This window comes from Phyllobates terribilis, unplaced genomic scaffold (assembly GCF_046119375.1).
Source record: "Phyllobates terribilis strain yellow unplaced genomic scaffold, ASM4611937v1 Scaffold_12__6_contigs__length_324123572, whole genome shotgun sequence".
Taxonomy (NCBI): domain Eukaryota; kingdom Metazoa; phylum Chordata; class Amphibia; order Anura; family Dendrobatidae; genus Phyllobates; species Phyllobates terribilis.
In genome coordinates this window covers 44996114-45013646 of record NW_027362772.1, presented here as the reverse complement: position 1 = coordinate 45013646, position 17533 = coordinate 44996114, and positions in this window count along the sequence as shown.

Sequence of the window (17533 nt, the reverse complement as noted above, 5' to 3'; positions counted from 1 at the left end):
GCTGTTGTGCTTAGACGGTGTTGAGTAGGGTGTCCCCGGCAAACTGCCGGTCTGTGAGGAAGATGCAGGCAGACATGTTAGGTTGCCTTGATCCAAAGGTGGTGCTCTCGATGTCGGAGAGCGCTCAACACTAGCAGGTGTTTCCACTTCCCAATGAACTGATGACCTGCCAATCACACTGGCTGTTGCGGGTAAAGAGGTGGCAGGTCTGCGTCCAAAAACATGTGTGACTGCTGTCCCCCCAGTCACAGAGGATGAAGAGGCTGCGGATGCACAAGATAGGGCAGACGGTGTTTGGCCCAGCCGGCTAGGCCGCATTGTAGCACAGTGAGCTTCCCACTGCAACTTATGCTTCATATCCATGTGATGCATGAAGTACTAAAACTATGGATTTTTTGGCCTCTACTTAGCTTTTGCTGACAAATATTACAGATAACACGAGTTGGGTCATCCTTATCGATCTGAATAAATGCCCAGGCTATGCAAGGCTTAGAGCCCATGTGACCTGAAGAGCCACTACGACTTGTGGTCAGAGGCAGAATTGTGGTTGAGGATGCAGTTGTTGACGTGCTTCCAGTACTCCGTCTCTGTTCAGGAAGGCGCAACCTAACCTCATCGTCAATAGCATCTGTGATGCCCCGCTGCGCTTGGTATCACAGATCCTAGAAGAGTGCATTGATGGAATCCTCCACAAGAGGCCCCCATAAACATTCACACATCTCCACCTTTCACCTCAGACCAGCAGAGGGAGCCCGTTAGGGATATAAATAGGGAAGGTGGAGCTAGGCAGTTCAGTTCCTCTGAAGAGTTCCTGCAGTAGAGAAGCCTAAGAGAGGTCAGTCTGCAGTGGAGCTCAGTCTAGTCTAGAGAACGCAGTTAATAGTTCAGCAGTGGAGCACGAGGCTCCTGCTTGCTAGATTCAGGGAGCCCAGATAGAGCTTAAGGTGTGCCGGTGCCATAAGATCAGTGAAGCGCGGCAAGCTGCCGTTAGTGTGTATAGCCTAGTGAGGGCCCGAGTAGGTCGAAGGCGAGTGGCGAGTTAGTACATAAGGGGCAGAGGAGCTTAACCAGCTCACCCCGAAGCATTTACCGGACACAGGATCCGAGCTTACCGGTATCTCTATGACCTAGTAAGGCATAACCGGAATCCCTGGAGAACTACAAGTCCCAGGATCGCTAAGGTGCTGATATGTAACAGAGCCAGGAGACGTTTAGGCCCCGCATACTGGTAGCGTGAACTCCAAGAGAAGGCCCTACCACAAGGTCAGCCAGCGCAGGACAGAGACAAAGTTAGGCCTAGCTCCAGGCAGGTCAGAAACTTACTACGCAGAGGCAAGAAACAGGAGACCCTACACCCGCTCATTGGGGAGGATCCTGATATGCACCCTTCACCCTACAGTGCTCCGGGATGTGCCTGAATTTCCACCAGTAAAAGGTACTGAAGTGAGTACCGTGTCCGTTCCCGTTCTTGCTCTGACCCAGCTGGGTCTCGCCTGTCCTGCATTCCCCCTGCATACGCTGCCCTGAGACCTAGCTCCACCTGTGGGGAGCTATACCATCGAGCTGCCTTATCACCGGCCTCAGTGGACTGCTGCAGCGCTGGTGCTTGTCACCAGATACCACAGGTGGCGTCATGAACTCTTATAAAATTAACAATTATCCACCCTTTTAAAGAGAGACCCCAGGGTGCGGGCCAGGGAGCCGACCACCGCGACATCCCCAAGGCCAGGCAAATGCCCGGGTACCGAGTCATCCCCATCCCCAGGGCTAGTCACATCCTCCTCCACCTCCTCTGCTGACCTCATCGACTGGCTGACTGTGGGTTGACAGTAAGTGGGATCTCCAACCTCGTCATCATCACCCTGTGTGTTATCACACCCGTCGTCCTCAGAGCCAACCTCTTCCTGCAATGACCGAAAAGTCAAGTTGTCGCTCCAATCAGGTATTTGAGTCTCATCATCGTCTTCATCATTGTCTCCACCAACAGGAGTTACAGTTTGGGAACAAGGGTCTACATTATGCTCAGAACCTTCTTCATCTGGTCCTGGATCCGACTTATAAAGATTCTGGGCATCAGATCAGATAATTTCCTCATCTGGATTAACAGAAGCTCTGGAGCAGACCTCCGTTTCCCAGGCTATAGTGTGAGTAAACAGCTGTGCAGACTCAACCATCTGTGTTACCCCAAACTCAGATGGGCAGCTGGAGACTTGGGAGCTGTGAGGAAGCAAGTGCGATTGGGGTGACACCTCTGAGGACTGGAGTATTTGTGATGTTGAAATTGAGGTGATGGAGAGCCCATTTGAAGGAGCACTTGATATCCGTAGAAGCACCTGCTGTTTTTGTGCCTCATCTAGAATTTGTAGCGATGGGCGTGTCCGTAAGAATGGGATCGTATCACATTGTCCACGAAAAGAAGTCGACATCTTAGTTTGGCTGGAAGATGGTCTTTCTTCTGCAGATGTTACTCCCCCCCCACCGTGGGGGGCCTCGACCCACCGGCGGACAGGCACCAGTATTGGGAGAGGGGGGCTGGCCGTCAGGGTCCACCGCGGCTCTGGCACAAACCCGGCGACACAGAGGTGGCACGGGCAGGAACGGACTGGCCGTGTTGGCTTCTCACTTTTTGGATTTTAGAAGGGCATGACATGCCTATATCTGTGTCTCCCCCTCCTTTTACTCCTCCACCTCTTTTATTTTCGCATGACTATATGTACTTGTCAGTTTTCCATGTGTTAGTTGTGTCTTCTGAGCAGTTTGTCAGCTTTTGGACACCTTTGAAGGTGTTTTCTATGTGTTTCTATGTGTTTTTGTTTGCCTGCCATTGGTTTTAACGGTGTTCGAAGGTGTTCGACGAACAGTTCGACGAACAGTTCGGCGAACACACGGGTGTTCGACGAACCGAACCGAACTCGAACACTACGGGGGTGGCTCAACACTACTGGTAACACTAGCCCCCCATGAATGCTCTAATCCACCCTACTTTGGCACCCTGAGATGTCCCCTACAGTATAACATTAGTAACTGAAGAAAATATTTATTTTATTGTGGATGAGGCCTTTATAACCTACAATATATGCTCCAAGCAATTTCAAACTGACATCTCTCCTACTGTATCACGTTGGTAACAGAAGAAAATATTTTTTAGTGTGGACGAGGCATTTAAAACATAGAATATATGCTCCAAGCAATTTCAAACTTACATCTTCCCTACTGTATCACGTTAGTAATAGTGATGAGCGAACGTGCTTGCCACTGCTCAGTACTCTCCTGAGCATCACTGTGCTAGACACGCTAGGCGCTCGACAAGTATTTCCAGGTTGCTCGGGGAGGAACTCGGGTCCCCTCTCTGCATGTTTGGTGCTCTTTAGAGAGCCAATGAACATACAGGGATTGCCTGCCACACACTATAATGCCGTAGCCCTGTTGGTTGGCATTACAGTGATTGGCTGGCCGCACAGCATCATCAGGTCTATAAAAGACCTGGTGCCGCTATTCTCGTCACAGCCTACCCCGGAAACAGGTAGAGTAGGGAGATCTGCTGCTGTGTCAGGGAGAGATTTTCTTGTTTATAGTTAGTTTAGGTATTTCACAACATACATCTATATCCATCTGAACTAACAGTCCTTCTGAGGATGAATCGAGCTGCATATATTCAGTGATGATAGCAGGAGTTAGGCAGGCAGGCAGTGTATGTGGCAGACTGCAGTGTATGATGCAGCACAAGAGGGTCCATTGAACGTCCTGTCTGCTGCTGCTGTAATAATTACAGATATTTCTAGACATAGCCCTAGATATCAGGGGCCAGGGAAAATTTTTTTTTGATCTTCATCTTAGTTATTTGCTTAAAAAGCAATCCAGAGTACACAATTTTTCTGCTCCATTTGCTTGTTCTCACTGCAGAATAAAGCCAGATCTGTTCAATACTTCAGCGATAAAAATCCATAAATTTAAACTGAACGTTTAAAATATTGGCCTCCTTTTCCATTCTGTTGCAGTGTGTCGGTAAAGCTTTTCACACTAGGTGTCTGTGAAGACTAGTATTAGTAAATTACAGGCCTGCTATTTAAAACCGTGGTTCTCTGTCAGACATATCACCTATAAGATGGTTCCAAAATCATACATTTCTTCCCTTTCCATTCTGTTGCAGTGTGGCAGTCAAGCTATTCACACTACTTCTCCGTGTAGAATAATATTAGTAAATTATAGGCCTGCTATTTAAAATCGTGGTTCTCTGACAGACATATCACATATAACTGCGTTCCAAAATCATCCATTTGTAGTGAATGTGGAAAATATTGTCCTCCATTTAAAATGGGCAAGATGCATTGTAAGGGATTGGGAAGTGATGGTGATGGTACATGCAGAGGCCGAGGTTGAGGACGTGGCCATGGGCAAGCTGAAATTGAGCCGCAACAAACACCCACATGTTGTCTCTCGACCTTCCTGTCCCAATTACTAGGGGACCACAGAACATCACTATTGAACACAGAACAGTGTCAAAAGGTTGTAGGTTGGATTGCAGATAATGCTTCCAGTCTCTTTGCCACCACCACCACCATCCTGTCGTCTACACGGTCAAGTCTCAGTAGCTGTGAGTCTGGACCGCATATTCCTCCCGGCCAGCTTCAAGTGAGTCAAGAGGAGAATGCGGATAGCAATGCCCAAATATTGGAGCAGCCACAGTCAGATGAAGGCGACGGTGGGAGAGTGCAATTACTGTCGCAAGAGGTGAATGATGATGATGAGACACAATTGCCAGAAAGTCAGTAGGAGGACCTGGGTGCGGAAGTGGAAGAAAAGGTGGTGGATGATATAGTAACTGATTCAACCTGGCAGGGGACATACAGAGCAAGGACAGCAACACACAGGGCAAGGGAGGTATAACACCACAACAGGCAGGAAGAAGCAGTGTGGTGGACGCAGACACAAGGCGGGAAAGCATTCCTCATAACGCCAACACGACGGAAGTTGCTAGTACAACTGTTAGGTATTCCCGAGTCTGGTTATTTTTTAAAGACTCTGCAGATAACCCCAAAAAGGCCATTTGCACCATCTGCCAGGTCAGTATCAGCTGGGGTAGCAAAACTAGCAGTCTGACCACCATCAGCATGATCAGGTACATGGCAGCAAAGGATCCGACTAAGTAGGCCGAACCCCAGGGTCCAGCAACAGTATATGCGGGTGACAACACTGCTTCTTCCGCTGTTGTACATGCATGCCAATCCCCTGTGCATGGCTCATGCGAAGAAGCCTCTCTCCCTGCACGTGTCGTTGCACACTCTCTAGTAGCACCATCAGCAAGCATGTCCACATCCTTGTCCCAGCACAGTGTTCAGTTGTCCCTACCCCAGTACTTGGAACACAAGCGCAAATATGCAGCCAACGCCCCACTATAATAATAATAATATTTTTTATTTTTATAGCGCCAACATATTCTGCAGCACTTTACAATTTTAGGGGGGACTTATACAAACAATACAGAATAAGCATTTCTCAAATCAAAAGGAGTGAGGGCCCTGCTCGCAAGCTTACAGTCTATGAGGAAATGGGGGAGACACAAGAGGTAAAGTGTACATATATAATATAATGCAGCCTTGATATACTAAATAGGATAAATAATAATACATGGACTGGTCGCCAGCCAGTATGTGTACAATCCTGACCGAGTCTATTAAGTGCATGGATGGTATGAACCAGAATTTGAAGATTTTAATATGGGGGAAAACTGGGACAAACAGAGTCGATACACCAGTCTAAAGAAATGGGTTTTTAAGGTCCGCTTGAAATTGTTGGTATTGGGAATTAATAAAACTGTCCTGGGTAGTGCATTCCAAAGAATTGGCAAAGCACGCGAGAAATCTTAGAGACGGGAGTGGGAAGTTTGGATTATGGAGGATTTTAGTTTTAAGTCATTGGCAGAACGAAGGGCATGTGTAGGGTGGTAGACTGAGACAAGGGCGGAGATGTAAGGGGGTACTGAAGCATGGAGCGCTTTGTGGGTAAGTGTGATAAGTTTAAATTGAACTCTATATTGGATGGGCAACCAGTGCAATGACTGGCACAGGGAAGAGGCATTGGTGTAGCGGTTGGCAAGGAATATGATCCTTGCTGCTGCATTAAGGACGGATGGGAGAGGGGAGAGTTTAGTAAGAGGGAGACCGATTAATAGAGAGTTGCAATAGTCAAAACGAGAATGAATAAGAGCTACAGTAAGAGTTTTTGCCGAGTCAAAGGTGAGAAATGTCCTGATTCTTGAGATGGTTCTGAGGTGTAGATGACATGAACGAGCGAGTGATTTTATGTGAGGAGTGAAGGAAAGATTTGAATCAAAAATGACTTAAGACAGCTGGCTTGTTGCTGAAGAGTAATGGGTGAGCCACAAATGGAAATGGCAATATCAGGAACAGGTAGGTTAGTGGAGGGAGGAAATTCGAGTAGTTCAGTTTTGGACAGATTCAGTTTTAGGCAGAGGGAGGACATAATGTTAGACACAGCAGAAAGACAATCACTGGTCTTTTGTAGTAATGCAGGGGTGATGTCCGGAGCAGAGGTGTATAAATGGGTGTCAGCAGCATAGAGATGGTACTGAAAACTGAACCAGCTGATTGTTTGTCCAATAGGAGCAGTGTATAAGGAGAAAAGAAGGGAGCCTAGGACTCATCCTTGAGGAACCCCGACTGTAAGGGGAAGGAGAGAGGAGGAGGAGCCGGCAAAAGACACAGAGAAGTAGCGGTCAGAGAGATAGGAGGAGAACCAGGAGAGAACAGTGTCCTTGAGGCCAATAGTGCGGAGCATAATGAGGAGGAGCTGGTGATCCACAGTGTTGAATGCTGCAGAGAGATCCAGGAGAATCATCAGGGAGTAGTGAGCATTAGATTTAGCTGTTAGATCATTAGAGACTTTAGTGAGGGCAGTTTCAGTAAAATGTAAAGTGCGGAAACCAGATTGTAGAGGGTCAAGAAAAGAGTTGTCTGAGAGATCGCCGACTAGATGGGAATGGACCAGGCGTTCCAGGAGTTTAGAGATAAATAGAAGATTGGAAACAAGTCTGTAGCTGGCCATGCAGTTCTAGTCAAGGGATGTTTTTTTAAGTAATGGATGTATGCTGGCATGTTTAAAAGAAGAGGGAAAGATACTAGATGAGAGGGAGAGGTTGAAAATTTTAGTTAGGTGAGTGGTGACAGCTGGAAAAAGGGACTGAAGGAGATGTGAGGGAATAGGGTCACTGGTGCAGGTAGTAGGGTGAGAAGATGCAAGGAGCCTGATCACTTTATCTTCCGTGACTTGTTCGAAGTCAGAAAGTGAGCAAGATACAATGTGGCGGGGGAGAGCATGCATAACGTTTGGGGATTGGGAGAAAATTTCCTGTCGGATATGGTCAATTTTTTCTTTGAGATAATTTTCCCGATCGTCAGCACTGAGGTCAGTGGTCGGGGCCTGTGCTGTTTGATTGAGGAGAGAATGAAACGTGTCAAAGAGGCGTTTAGGATTATTTAAAAAAAGATGATGAGATTGTTAAAGTAGGTTTGTTTGGAGAGGTGAAGGGCAGAGTTATATGTTTTTAGCATAAATTTATAATGGAGGAAATCTTCGGGCAGATTAGATTTTCTCCACAGCTGTTCAGCACACCTGAAGCACCTCTGGAGAAGATGTGTTAGAGGCGTGTGCCGAATTGTTCTTTGTGTAGGAGGTGCGGCTTCATCAACGGCGCATAGCAATATTTCATTATAATGTTTGAATGAAGTGTCGGGACATGAGAGGGAGGAGATTGGGGCCAATGATGATTTAAACTTTTTCATAAATTTCTAGGTGTTAATGGCGCGTATATTTCTATAAGTGTGGAAAGTGGGGGTTTCTTGAGTACAGTCACAGTTCTTGACAGAGAATGAAAGAAGATTATGGTCAGAGAGTGGAAGGGGAGAGTTAGTAAAGTCATGTACTGCGCAAAGCAGGGAGAAGATTAGGTCCAATGTGTTCCTGTCTTCATGTGTAGGAGATTTAGCAAGCTCTGAAAGGACAAAGGAGGAGGTTAGGGATAAAAGATGAGCGGCAGATGGGGAAAGAGAATCGCCAATTAGGATGTTAAAATCTCCCATGATTAGAGTGGGGATGTCACAGAATAGAAAATTTGGAAGCCAGGCAGCAAAGTGATCCAGGAACTGACAGGAGGGACCTGGAGGGCGATAGACAACCGCCACTCGCAGGGAGAAGGCCCGTTAGAGTCTGACTGTGTGGGCCTCCAAGGAAGGGAAGATAAGGGAGGGTACTGGGAGGATAACCTGAAAAGTACATTTTGTTGAAAGAAGCGGACCAACACGTCCACCTGATCTGTTGTCAGGTCTCAGGATATGAGAGAAGTGTAGGCCACCATAGGAGAGAGCTGCAGCGGTGGTGGTGTCTGACTGCTGGATCCAGGTTTCGGTGAGAGCCAGAAGGTTGAGGGAATTAGAGAGGAAAAAGTCATGGATGTATGAGAGTTTATTACATGCAGAGTGCGCATTCCAAAGGGCACAGTTGAATGAGACAGAAGATATGCAGGGAATAATAATGAAATTAGCAGGGTTTCTGAATGTAACAGGGAAACAGTTAGTGTTATTATTACTGGAGGGTCCTGGATTAGGAGAAATATCACCTGCGACTAAGAGAAGGAAGATACAAAGAGAGAGCAGATGGTTCAGTGATTTGTGAGAGCGTTTCCTGCGTTGCAGGGTTGGAATGAATGGATCTGTGTGGTATAACATTGTGAAGAGAGCATGACAGCTGTATATAGGAGAAGAGAGGAGAGAGGGGTTAATATGGATGAAGTGTGCAGAATTTGTGGGAGAACGGTGAATGTGGATGATTGTAGCAGTCAGAACGTAAATGGCAAAAATACAAATGGTGAATGCTGTTTGCAAAACAGATGACCTGGAAGCAAGTTTGTTTAATTGTCTTGCATGTCTTACCTGTCTCCTGCCCTTTCCAACTGCCATATCTAACTGCCGTTACACTTTGATAAACTATGGCACTTCGATAAAGTATGCATAAATGCTATATGCATAAATGCTCCCGTATAAATGCTGCCCCTTGACTATGTCTCAATATATAGAGATGTATCTGCTTAGATCTACGCAGATTTAACTCGTTAGCAATGAATCAACTAGCTTAAGACAACAGGAGACAATGAAACTGCAGAAAAAAAACAGACTGGCAACTCAACATGGATTATAAACTGTTAAAGTAAGTGTAATCACCTTAAAGTATCATGGATTAAACAACGTAGATGAATGAGATATATATATACTAGTGATTAGCTGCAGAGCATTGCAAGTAACATGGAGATACAATTCATATTTCAGAATAGATAACACGTAGCAGAAGAGTGAGATATATATACCAGTGATTAGCTGCAGAGCATTGCAAGTAACATGAAGATACAATGCAGATTTCAGAATAGATAACAAGTAGCAGAGGAGTGAGATATATATAACTGTAAGAAGAGAAGAAAGTTGAATATTAGAACTGCCATATCTAACTATCGTGGCACTTTGATAAACTATGGCACTTCAATAAAGTATGCCTAAATGCTAAATATATACTACTACTAAATAGGCTCGTGGAGACAGAAGCTTTCTGCAGCCTGATGGCGGCAGCTGTCTCTCATTACTAGGTCCCTAGCCGCCACTATTTCTCCCTGTGTGCTGTCCCCGCATTTCCTCAGCAATGCAGTTACTGGGAAAGTCCACCTAACCACAGACACATGGACAAGTGCTTGTGGGCAGGGAGGGTACATCTCGCTGATGGCACACTGGGTTAATTTAGTAAAATCCAGGATCACGTCCTCCCAACGCTGAGGATTTTGAACCCTGGGTCAATCAGGGTTGCCCCCCACATTCTACAACTCCTGCACCTCCTCCTCTTCAGCATCCATCTCCGAAATTACCGCATCAGTCGGAAGCTGGAAGCACTGCAGCACTGCTTTGGCCAAGCGGCAACTGGCTGTTCTGAAGCTAATATGCTTAGGTGACAAAGCACACAATGCTGAAGAGTTGGGGATAGCTCTAAAAGAGCAGGCAGATCTGTGGCTCACATTGCTGAACCTACAGCCAGGCATCGTCGTGTGTGACAATGGACGGAACCTGGTGGCGGTTCTGAGACGAGGCGAGCTCACACACTTACCATGCCTGGCCCATGTGCTTAACCTTGTGGTTCAGAAGTTTCTCAAAACTTACCCAGATCTGCCGAATCTGCTTGTCAAAGTACGCCGCCTTTGTGCCCATTTTAGAAAGTCAGCTACAGCTTCTGCCGCTATTGCCGTGCTTCAGCAGCATTTGCTGCTTCCAGCTGACTGACTGATCTGCGATGTGCCCACTCGTTGGAACTATAAATTGCAGATGATAGGAAGGATTTGTGAGCAGAACAGGGCAGTTGTTGACTATCAGCATCAACAAGGCTGTCGATATTCAGTTCAGACTCTACACATAAGACCTCAGGAGTGGACATGGATGTCAGACATATGAACCATCCTCCAAAACTTTAAGGACTCCACCAAGATGGTGAGCGGCGATGACGCCATAATTAGCATCACCATCCCACTTCTCTGTCTTCTGAAAAGCTCTCTGCTCACAATTAAAGAGGATGGATTGCAGGTGGAGCACAAGGAGATGGAGCAAGGAGCCATACAGGGTGTTTCCACACAGCCCAGCCTCATCTCATTTCAACGTCGATTAGGTGACAATGAGGAAGAGTAGGAGGAAGAACAGGAGCTAGTTTCTTGCACTATAGATGGTACTACCTACACAACTGTCATACTGTCTGTTCAGCGTGTATGGCCTGAGGACAGGGAGAAGGAGGAAGAGGATGAGGAGAGCATAGTCAGTTGTCCTCTCTGTGAGGACACGGAAGTCTTGCCTCTTTGTAGTCTGCCACACATGGCTGAGTTTACATTAGGCTGCCTTTCCCGTGACCCCCACATTGTTCAAATTTTGGGTGACAGTCATTATTGGTGGGTGACACTTCTAGACCCACACTATAAGGAGAACTTTCTGTCTCTTATTACTGCACAAGACAAGCCTAATAAAATGGGGAAGTACGAGAAGGCCCTTGTTGCGGAATTATTTAAAAAATTCCCATCTGAAAACGCTGGAAGCAGAGGTCACAGTTCATTGGACAACAAAGGAGTACAGGCAAAAGACAAACAAATTCAATCCAGTAGAGAGAGGGAAACACTGTCAAAGTTCTGGGACAGCTTTCTCAGAACCTCCCATCGCACAAGCCCTGATGCGCAGGGCACTCTCCCAAGGAGGTAAAAGTTTCAGAAGATGTTGAAGGAGTACCTTGCCGAACATACCAGCATCCTTTGTGACTCCTCTGTGCCTTGTAATTATTTGCTCTCCAAGCTGGACACGTGGCATGAACTCTCTCTCTACACCTTGGAGGTCCTGGATTGCCCTGCTGCCAGTGGGTTTTTAGTGCCACTGGAGGAATTATAACCGATAGGTGCATCTGCCTGTCAACTGAAAATGCTAACAGGCTGACTCTTATAAAAATGAACAAGGACTAGATTGGGCCAGACACCAACGCCATCGAATGATAGCAGCATGACATAAACTCGAATACAGTGTCTTTTTTTGGGGGAGGTCTCTGTCTTCACACCTAGACTTGGGTATACATTTCCTGATTTTGTCTATTTGTTCTTGTTCTCTTCCTTCCCCGCATCCTCATCCTCCACCGCCATATCACCACCATATGTACCATATCAACATATCTACGTCTCTTGCAAGGGGCATTGGAGTTCCTCCAAATTTTTGGCAGACGTGCTTCACTTATTGGCAAACAGTATGGAAGACAAACTTCCTAATAATGGGAGCATTTTTTTTCATGAGGCCCTCCGACCTCTACGTCTCTTGCAATGCACATTGGAGTACCTCCAAATTTTTGAAAGACGTTGCATTCACTGCATAGGCAAACAGTATGGGAGACCCTCTCCTTTCTAATGGGAATATGTCGTTACCGAGTCCCACCTCTATGTGCCTTTAAATTGTTATTTGGGTTTCCCTAAATTTTGGCAGCCGTTGGACTCACTGCATACCCTATTGCTGTATACCAGACCCTCTCCTTTCTAATGGAAACATGTCATTACTGTTGCCCACTTCTATGTGTCTTTAAATTGTAATTGGGGTTTTCCCTAAATTTTGGCAGCCATTGGACTCACTGCATACCCTATAACTGAATATCAGACTGTCTCCTTTCTAATGGGAACATGTCGTACTTGTTACTGTGGCCCTGCTCTATGTGTGCACTAAACTGTTAGTGGGGTTTTTCCTAAATTTTATCTGCTGTTCAACTCGCTGCATACTCTATAACTGAATAGCAGACCCTCTCCTTTCTAATGAAAACATGTCATTACTGTGGCCCACCTCTATATGTCTTTAAATTGTAATTGGTGTTTTTCCCAAATTTTGGCAGCCCTTGCAGTCACAGCATGGGCATTACCACTATAGGAGACCCACTCCTTTATAATGGAAAACATTTTTTTACTGAGACCCTCCTCTATGTCTCTTCAAAGGGGTATTGAGTTGCGTCCAAATTTTTGGCAGACCTTGCAGTCACTGCATATGCAATAACAGTATAAGAGATCCACTCGTTATTAATGGGAACAACAAAGCATAACTGGCTGATGGCTCTCTAACAATAGAGAGGGCCAACTGCTGGCCCTTTAAGAATAGCAAGGGCTGCCGGGTGTCCCTGTAAAAGTAGACTTTGTGACTTTCAGAGTCCCTCCATCATAAATGAATCAGGTTGTATCTGGTAATGTGTCACATACCACATGGCCAGATAAGGTTGTAAAATGTTAAAATGACATTTCTCGGTGAATGCATTTGTCTTGGTTCAAAGCAATGCAAAAGTGCAAAAACGCACATAGCCTAAGGTGTGGAGGAGCATTCTTGTTTGTGGTTATTTAGTTTTGTTTATATACAAGTTATTACCCTGGAAAGGATGTTCCTTAACATATTTCCCAGGAAAATCCATTTTGGTTTTGTTTTTGTATGTTTTATTGTGAGTCCGTAAAAATGGCATAATACCTCTTACAATATTGTTCACAGCAATGACCTGGGAGTCAGAAATGCTTCTAGGGGTCTTCCCCATGCTGTTCCCATGTCATTTGAGCAATTTTTAGGCCCTCTGCAGACCGCCAGGGGGAGCCGCCGGAAAAATGCTCGAGTTTCCTATAGACTTACATTGGGCTCGTTACTCGCACTGAGCACTGTAGCATTCCAATTTGTTCGACTCGACCAAGCATTTTATCTGAGCATTCTAGTGTTCGTTCATCACTACACACTAGGTCTCTGTGTAGATAATAATAGTAAATTACACGCCTGCTATTTAAAACCGTGGTTCTCTGTCATACATATCACATATAACTGCGGTTCAAAACCATCCATTTGTAGGGTTGAGCCACCCCCGTAATGTTCGAGTTCGGTTCGGTTCGTCGAACACCCGTATGTTCGCCAAACTGTTTGTCGAACTGTTTGTCGAACACCTTCGAACAACGTTAAAACCAATGGCAGGCAAACAAAAACACATAGAAACACATAGAAAACACCTTCAAAAGGTGTCCAAAAGCTGACAAACTGCTCAGAAGACACAACTATCACATGGAAAAGTGACAAGTACATATAGTCATGCGAAAAGAAAAGAGGTGGAGGAGTAAAAGGAGGGGGAGACACAGATATAGGCATGTCATGCCCTTCTAAAACCAAAAAAGTGCGAAGCCGACACGGCCAGTCCGTTCCTGCCCGTGCGACCTCCGTGTCGCCGGGTTTGTGCCAGAGCTGCGGTGGACCCTGATGGCCAGCCCCCCTCTCTCAATACTGGTGTCTGTCCGCTGGTGGGTCAAGCCCCCCCGCGGTGGGGGGGAGTAACATCTGCAGAAGAAAGACCATCTTCCATCCAAAGATGTCTACTTCTTTTTGTGGACAATGTGATACGATCCCTTTCTTATGGACACGCCCATCTCTACAAATTCCAGATGAGGCACAAAAACAGCAGATGCTTCAATGGATATCAAGTGCTCCTTCAAGTGGGCTCTCCTCCACCTCAACTTCAACATCACAAATACTCCAGTCCTCAGAGGTGTCACCCCAATCGCACTGGCTTCCTCACAGCTCCCAAGTCTCCAGCTGCCCGTCTGAGTATGGGGTAACACCGATGGTTGAGTCTGCACAGCTGTTTACTCATACTATAGCCTGGGAAATGGAGGTCTGCTCCAGAGCTTCTGTTAATCCAGACGAGGAAATGATCTGCACTGATGCCAAGAATCTTTATGAGTCGGATCCAGGACCAGATGAAGAAGGTTCTGAGTTTAATGTAGACCCTCGTTCCCAAACTGTAACTCCTGTTGGTGGAGACAATGTTGAAGACGATGATGAGACTCAAATACCTGATTGGAGCGACAACTTGACTTTTCGGTCAGGGCAGGAAGAGGTTGGCTCTGAGGACGACGGGTGTGAGAACACAAAGGGTGATGATGACGAGGTTGGAGATCCCACTTACTGTCAACCCACATTCAGCCAGTCGATGAGGTCAGCAGAGGAGGTGGAGGAGGATGTTACTAGCCCAGGGGATGGGGATGACTCGGTACCCGGGCCTTTGCCTGGCCTTTGGGATGTCGCGGTGGTCGGCTCCCAGGCCCGTACTCTGGGGTCAGTTTTTAAAAGGGTGGATAATTGTTAATTTTATAAGAGTTCGTGACGCCACTTGTGGTATCTGGTGAGAAGCACCAGCACTGCAGTAGTCCACTGAGGTCTGTGATAAGGCAGCATGATGGTATAGCTCCCCACAGGTGGAGCTAGGCCTCAAAAAAGAATATGCAGGAGAAATGAAGGACAGGCGAGACCCAGCTAGGTCAGAGCAAGAACGGGAACGGACACGGTAGTCTCTTCAGTACCTTTTACTGGTGGAAATTCAGGCACATCCTGGAGCACTGTAGGGTGAAGGGTGCATAACAGGATCCTCCCCAATGAGCGGGTGTAGGGCCTCCTGTTTCTTGCCTCTGCGTAGTAAGTTTCAGACCTGCCTGGAGCTAGGCCTAACTTTGTCTCTGTCCTGCGCTGGCTGACCTTGTGGTAGGGCCTTGTCTTGGAGTTAATGCTCCCAGTATGCGGGGCCTAAGCGTCTCCTGGCTCTGTTACGTATCAGCACCTTAGCGATCCTGGGACTTGTAGTTCTCCAGGGATTCCGGTTATGCCTTACTGGGTCAGAGATCCCGGTAAGCTCGGATCCGGTGTCGGGTAAATGCTTTGGGGTGAGCTGGTTGAGCTCCTCTGCCCCCTATGTACTAACTCGCCACTCACCTTCGGCCTACTCAGGCCCTCACTAGGCTATACACACTAACGGCAACTTGCCGCGCTTCACCGATCTTATGGCGCTGGCACACCTTAAGCTCTAACTGTGCTCCCTGAATCTAGCTAACAAGAGCCTCGTGCTCCACCGCTGAACTATTAACTGAGTTCTCTAGACAAGACTGAGCTCCACTGCAGAATGACCTCTCTTAGGCTTCTCTACTGCAGGAAATCTTCAGAGGAACTGAACTGCCTAGCTCCACCTTCCCTATTTATATCCCTAACGTGCTCCCTCTGAGGTGGAAGGTGGAGATGTGTGAATGTTTATGGGGGCCTCTTGTGGAGGATTTCATCAATGCAATCAATGGAGCTGTGATACCAAGCGCAGCTGGGCGTCACAGATGCTATGGACGACGAGGTTAGGTTGCGCCTTCCTGGACAGACACGGAGTACTGGAAGCACGTCAACAACTGCATCCTCAACCACAACTCTGCCTCTGACCACAAGTCGTAGTGGCTCTTCAGGTCGCATGGGCTCTAAGCCTTGCATAGCCTGGGCATTTTTTCAGATCGATAAGGATGACCCAACTCGTGTTATCTGTAATATTTGGTACCAAAAGCTAAGTAGAGGCCAAAAAATCCATAGTTTGAGTACTTCATGCATGAACCGTCACATGGATATGAAGCATAAATTGCAGTAGGAAGCTCACTGTGCTACAATGCGGCCTAGCGGGCCGGGCCAACCACCGTCTGCCCCATCTTGTGCATCCGCGGCCTCTTCATCCTCTGTGACTGGGGGGACAGCAGTCACACATGTTTTTGGACGTAGACCTGCCACCTCTTTACCCGCAACAGCCAGTGTGATTGGCTATTTCATTTGGAAGTAGAAACACCAGCTGGTGTTGAGCTCTCTCCGACTTCGAGAGCACCACCTTTGGATCAAGGCAACCTAACTTTTCTGCCTGCATCTTCCTCACAGACCGGCAGTTTGCCGGGGACACCCTACTCAACCCCATCTAAGCACAACCGCCAGCCCTTGGTCCCTCAGCCATGAGAAAGCTAAGAGGTTGAAATTTCACCATCTGCAAGCTCTTGGCTACAGAAATGCTGCCTTTCTACCTGGTGGATTCAGAGGATTTTCGAGACCTTATGTCCGTCACAGTGCCCCAGTACCAGATGCCCAGTCGGCACTACTTCTCAAAGAAAGGTGTGGCTGCGCTACACCAGCATGTCGCACACAACATCACAGCTTCTTTGAGAAACTCTGTGTGTGACAGGGTGCATTTCACCACAGACACTTAGGCGAGTAGGCATGGACAGGGGCGATACATATCGCTGACTTGGCACTGGCTAACTATGGTGACAGCAGGACAAGGGGCTGCTGTCCAAGTCTTTCCGTCCCCACGAGTTGTGCATCAATCCTCTTTATCTAGAAGTTCCTCCACTGCTTCTGCCTCCTCAACCTCCTCTCGGTCCGCCACCTGCACCCAAAGCCTGTCTGGCAATGCCACCCACTTTCTAACTGCGCATAAGAAATCCTGCACACCTCCCTACTATGCTGGCAGCAGGGCTCAACGGCATCAGGCGGTGTTTACTTTGAAATGTCTGGGAAATGTGAGTCACACAGCTGAGAAGTTGTGGTCAGCTCTGAAGACCCTGTTTCATGAATGGTTGTCTCCACTGGACCTGCAACCAGGGAAGGCCGTGTGGGACAATGCTGCAAAACTGGGTGTGGCCATTAGCCGGGGCAATCTCACACACGTGCCTTGTATGGCTCACGTGTTGAACCTGGTTGTCCAGTAATTTTTAGCCCACTATTCTGGACTAGATGGCCTTCTGCAGAGGGCACGGTCGCTGTATGCTCACTTCCGCCGTTCGCATCACGCAGCTCAACGACTTACATCTCTACAGAAGTCGTTGAGCCTGCCAGTTCACCGGCTGAAATGCGATGTGCTGACACGGTGGAATTCAACTCTGCACATGTTGCAGCGACTGTGGAAGCAGCGACAAGCCATGGTGCAATATGTTCTGACGTATAGCCTGGGCCAACGAGATCCAGAGGTGGGGCAAATCACGCTGCAGGAGTGGTCTCAGATCAGGGACCTATGAAGTTGATGCGCCCCCTGGGCCATGGTGTACCCGGAGCCGGGCCGTTAGACGCTGGGGGTTGTAGTCACTGTGGCGGCGACCCGATCCGTGACCCAGGGC